Source organism: Rhagoletis pomonella, unplaced genomic scaffold (assembly GCF_013731165.1).
Source record: "Rhagoletis pomonella isolate Grant_MI unplaced genomic scaffold, Rhpom_1.0 Rhpom_scaffold_00015, whole genome shotgun sequence".
NCBI lineage: Eukaryota > Metazoa > Arthropoda > Insecta > Diptera > Tephritidae > Rhagoletis > Rhagoletis pomonella.
Genome location: NW_023458569.1, coordinates 2,641,614 through 2,646,845, shown reverse-complemented (window position 1 = coordinate 2,646,845; position 5,232 = coordinate 2,641,614). Strand labels below are relative to the sequence as shown.

Sequence of the window (5,232 nt, the reverse complement as noted above, 5' to 3'; positions counted from 1 at the left end):
ATCTTCATCTTCATCTTCATCTTCATCTTCATCTTCATCTTCATCTTCATCTTCATCTTCATATTCACCTTCGTCTTCATATTTATCTTTTCCTTTATCCTGATCTATATCTTCATTATTTTCTCCATTTACGTATTTACCCCCACCATTGTTATTAGGTTAGGTAGTTAAATTTTCCTTCCTCTTTTTCTTTACATTGTTTCTTTAGTGATATCATGTCATGTGTTGAAATTGGGTGTGATGAGTTGCAGTGTGGTGGAATTGGGTGTGGGAGTTACGGTGTTATGATTTCAGGTGTGGTGGTCTTAAGAGGTGTGGTGAATTTAGTTGTATTGAGTTGAGGTGTGGTGAATTAAGGTGTGGTGAGTTAAGGTGTGGTGAGAAAGTTGAGGTGTGGTGAATTAAGGTGTGGTGAGTTAGATGTGGTGAGAAAGTTGGGGTGTGGTGAGTTAAGGTGTGGTGAATTAAAGTGTGGTGGATTTAGGTGTGGTGAATTTAGGTGTGGGGAGTGAAGTAGTGGTGGATTTAGGTGTGGGGAGTTAAGGTGTGGTGAATTAATGTGTAGCGAACTCAGGTGGAGTAAGTTTTTAAGCGGAGGTGAGATGAGTTGAGGTGAGTTAAGTTAAGTTAAGGGGTTAAGTTAAGATAAGTTATCTTTATCCTTATCTTCATATTCATCTTCATCTTCTTCCTCGTCTTGGTCTTCATCTTCTTCTTCATCTTTATCCTTTCCTTTATCCTGATCTAAATATGTCCATTCTTTTCTTCATTTTCATATTCACCCCCACCATTGTTATTAGGTTAGGTATTTAAATTTTCCTTCCTCTTTGTCTTTATATTTAGGTTTCTTTACTTTTATTTTAATTTCTGTGTTTATCCCTTTCTTCTTCTCCATACTCAAAATTATCTCATCCTTGTTTGAGGCTAATCTATTCATGTACATACATACATACATCTTATTCCTAAACTGCTGCTTAGCACGTTTCTTTAATTCACTATCAATATTAAAGCATACATTTAGGAGGCATTTCCGCCCCAACCATGTACATGTATGGCATTGGTATTGGTGTGACTTTTGAATTGATTTTTTCGCTCTATTTTAAACTAATTTGAAATTTTAAAAATTGCCTGCACATCAGCATCAAAATACCTTTCTGATGATATATAATTGTTTATACCTTAGAAGTGCAGTTTAGCCGTGAAAGGGGTGTAAAGGAAACATGATTGCCTATTTATATAATTGATTCATTTAAATGCATAAGTATTCGACAATCATACTTCTTTACTTTTTTTCAGGAATGATTGAAACAACTAAACGACATACAGCTGCAAATTTAAAGGAAGAAATTATGAAATGTCTCAACGAGCATGGCATTGGGATAAACCAAATTTATTCAAATTGTAACGTAGCATACACTACGCTACAATATTTGCAGCCACAACCTACCACAAATCTATCCTACGTCGTAAATATCCTGCAAAAAATGGGACTAATCCTGGATGACTCCGGGAGCAATCGCAACGGAGCATGCGACTAATACCACTTTTGATCTCTTTATATGGAATGAACTGATCGCTTTTGTTCGAGCATGTCCTATGAAGAGACTAATTGTTCACCTTTATACCCGAACGGGTATAAAAAGCGACTATTCACTTTTTAAAAAATAAAAATTTTCGCCAGCTGAGATTCGAACCGGGGTGCTCAGTTTTGTTAGGCGAATACTATCTCTGCGTGCCAACGCCGCACATGAAATTGCATTGACTACGTGCGTACATATCATTAAATCGTTAATAGTACCCGTTAGAGATGAGTTGGGGACTTATTGATCTCCAATTATAACCATAAAAGATGAGTCGAGACTAATTGACCTCATTAGTACCCTTATGAGACCAGTTGGGACTAATTAATGCCCAATTGTACCCGATTGAGAGTAATCTCGGAATACTCTCTTTAGAGATTAGTCGCACAATTTTTTGCAGGGTATATATGAACATACGATATGCTTACCCACATACACCAGGCATGTACATACGATGTACATATATATGGGTAGAATATTCACAGCGCACATACACACACATACCAGCATGCGCTAAAAATAGAATACGCAAAAGCAAAGCACAAGCAGGCATGCGCCCAAACACACGTGGGAAGTTCGTTGGGCACTTGCGCAAAAACTTTTAAAACTTTTTCAGCTCGTCTTACTTCGCAGCCGACTTGTGCGACGACGGGTATAAGGTTCTTTACAAATGCTCATCCGCTATCACAGGCTAACCTAATATTCGCGGCTTGCGTTTTGGTACGCATGCCGTCGAATTTGTTTTTTTGCGTCACCTGAAATTGACTTGCATGCGTTTGCATTTGATTTCATTGAGCGAAACGTCAAATCAAAATGTCACGCAGAACAAAAATTGGAAATTGAGTTAGCTTCAATAGCACGCCGTTCAATTTCGGTTGATCTCATACAAGTTGCATGTGCATGAGAAATTTTTGACAATAAATTGGCGGCGTGCGTGAATATTAGGTTAGCCTGTCAGTCTCCGTAGGTAAGGGAGCGCGTACGTCGCCTTTTGGCAGATGAACGCAATCCTATCGCTTACGCAGAACGCCACATGGCCGAGGGGACTGTAGGAGGGGTCGTCACAGAGTGTAGATGCATCATCACACTTTGTAGACGTTGTCGTTGCTATTTGCAACGATGTACTCCCCTCGTATAGGTCCCAAGGCCGTCGTGGAAGATTGCACTCACCCGTGCCGCCAACCGTTCCGCACCTACATCGTTAGTGTGCAACTACGAGGGGCGACACAGGTGTGTGCTTAGGGCCCACTAATCAGCACAGTATACCAGTAGAAAAGGTTTTTGTTTTTGTAGCTGTTTCGTGGTGAAAGTCCTTTATGGGGACCAAATTTCCCCACAAGAAATTGAGCGCATGGTTTCTTTTGCGTCCCAAAAGAATGAATATTAGAAAACATTTAAAAAAATCTAAGGTAATACAATTATATGCAACTAAAAATAATCACAATAATTTGCACTTATGAGTTAATGTGATAATCATGTGTAAAAATCTTTTCAACTATTATTTTTCACAAAATAATTTGGCGGATCAGTTTTCTCTGAGCGCTTGTGTTGTTTACCAAGAAAATGCAGCCCTGTTGGTTTTTATTTCTGTATCGCATCGCGGTGAGTTTCTATTTCTTGGTAATTCGGTTTGTGAAATGGTAAACAAATTATTGAAATTTATTTATTTGATGTGTATAAGATTTCATTAATGCAATTTTTTGTATTTTCAGACTATTAATTACAAGCACAGCATCATCAACGGTGATTGCAAAAACTACTGCAATCCCTGCGGGTTTTCCTCTTGGTAAATGCGTTCAGGTCGTGATCAAGGGTGGTCTCAGAAATCGGTCGGGAATAAGGTTAGTCATTTTAAATTTTATATCGTTGTTCGTCGACATTATATGACATGTCATCATTGCAGGCTATTGTTGTAGAACAAAACGCCGCAACCACTGCTGTGGTAAATATGTTCCAGCAGAACTGCCCACCGCCGTCGGTGTAATGATTTCGATAGCTGAACAAACGCCATCTCCTGGGCATTCCCACAGCTTGCCGACACTAGCTATTATATCACGTGTGAATGCAACTGCGGCTTAATTTGGTTATTAACAGTGCAGTCGTACCATGTCATTGGCAAAAACACTAAGGGCTGCTGCCACATATAGGTTGTAAAGTTTTTGGTATCGATGAACATACTCGAAGAAGACGATGGCCGAAAACATATGATGAAACATCTTCTGGCATGCCTTTGACAATCGTTAAGTCAGACGGAGGCTTCACATACGATATTTCACATATGGCTGGAATTCGTTAGCGGACAGAGCACACATTTACAAAATATTTATCGTTCAGCAGAACGTGCATGCATATTCGATATTTCACACATGGCTGGAATTCGTTAGCGGACAGAGCACACATTTAGAAAATATTTATCGTTCAGCAGAACGTGCATGCATATTCGATTCCGATTTTATGGGTCGACTACGGAGGACAACCGAACTTCAGTTGGTTGGCCAGAGGCTGAAATGGTATTACCGATGGCAACTAGCAACTGAAAGCTGGCAACTAAGTTGCTATATTGGCAAGTGCGTTTTTGTGGCTGCCGGGAATTTTTGATTGAGATACTTTATTTCTTTTTTCAACTTTTTTTTACATTGTACCACCTTGAACTTTATGAAACTTAATTATTGCTATTCATAATAAAAAACATTTTCATTTCAGTGGCGCTGTCCATCGGCAACCCAACTGAGGTTCCGTTCCCATCCATAATCGATCCATAAGTCATACCCGCACGAACTAATCAAGGCTATCATAGAATCCATCGTAGTCCGATTTTTCGTGAAATCTACGAAAATGCTATTAAGTTCGAGTAGCTACGAACGCAGCGCTTGCTTTGAATACACATAGCAGTTCAGATTCAGTGATCGCTTTTTCGTAGATTTTAAGAAAAATTGGACTACGATGGATTCCGCCACCAATATGTTTTCTCCTTTGACAAGATGTTGGAGAATCGCGGCAGCACAGCCGTATTCCTACTCTATGCTCTTACGCACATATGCTAAATTTCTCGCACCTAGCTAAAGTGCTTGACAAAGGCAGAAGGCATATCTTCAACATTATAACTTAAAGTAAAAAAGTTTAAGGCATGCAATAAAAGAATCAACAGAACCAAAAAATGGTCTCAAAACTATTAAACATAAAAAATTACACGAATAAAACTCATAATTTAAAATAAAATATCGCAATTGTTTTTTGTATGTATATACATATTTACAAAATGAATCTTAAAGCACCCACAGTAAGTCCTAAACATATAAATGACTAATAAGAAAAATAATAAATAACAGTAATATGAAAAAGTATGTCGAGAAATCTCTAAATAGTAGCGAAACTGTATCTCAATAATAACAGATAATTTTAAGCAAAAAATACAACCGACTTCAATGCGCATTCAGGTCGTTCTGGTTACGTAGATCCGACTGTCTTTCCTTTTTTTAAATCGTTAAAAAAAAAATTATTACGCATTCTACAGAAAAAAATCAAGATACATATTTAAGGATTTTAAGTAAAAATAAATAAAGGAAAACTTGTTCGTGATATCTTGACCAAGGTGTATTCATGGTACAAAAATCTGAAGGTAAAACCGTTGAAAGGCAGCCTGAACATTTTT

At 38.0% G+C, this 5,232-nt stretch overlaps 1 long non-coding RNA gene across 1 annotated transcript; it reads left to right on the top strand.

The window, feature by feature from the left end:
* The first annotated feature begins 3,113 nt into the window (after positions 1–3,113).
* Positions 3,114–3,907, top strand: LOC118749316. The gene is made up of 3 exons (XR_004994200.1): positions 3,114–3,182; positions 3,293–3,421; positions 3,484–3,907. It is a non-coding gene; the product is annotated as an uncharacterized LOC118749316 (long non-coding RNA).
* The last annotated feature ends 1,325 nt before the right edge of the window (positions 3,908–5,232 follow it).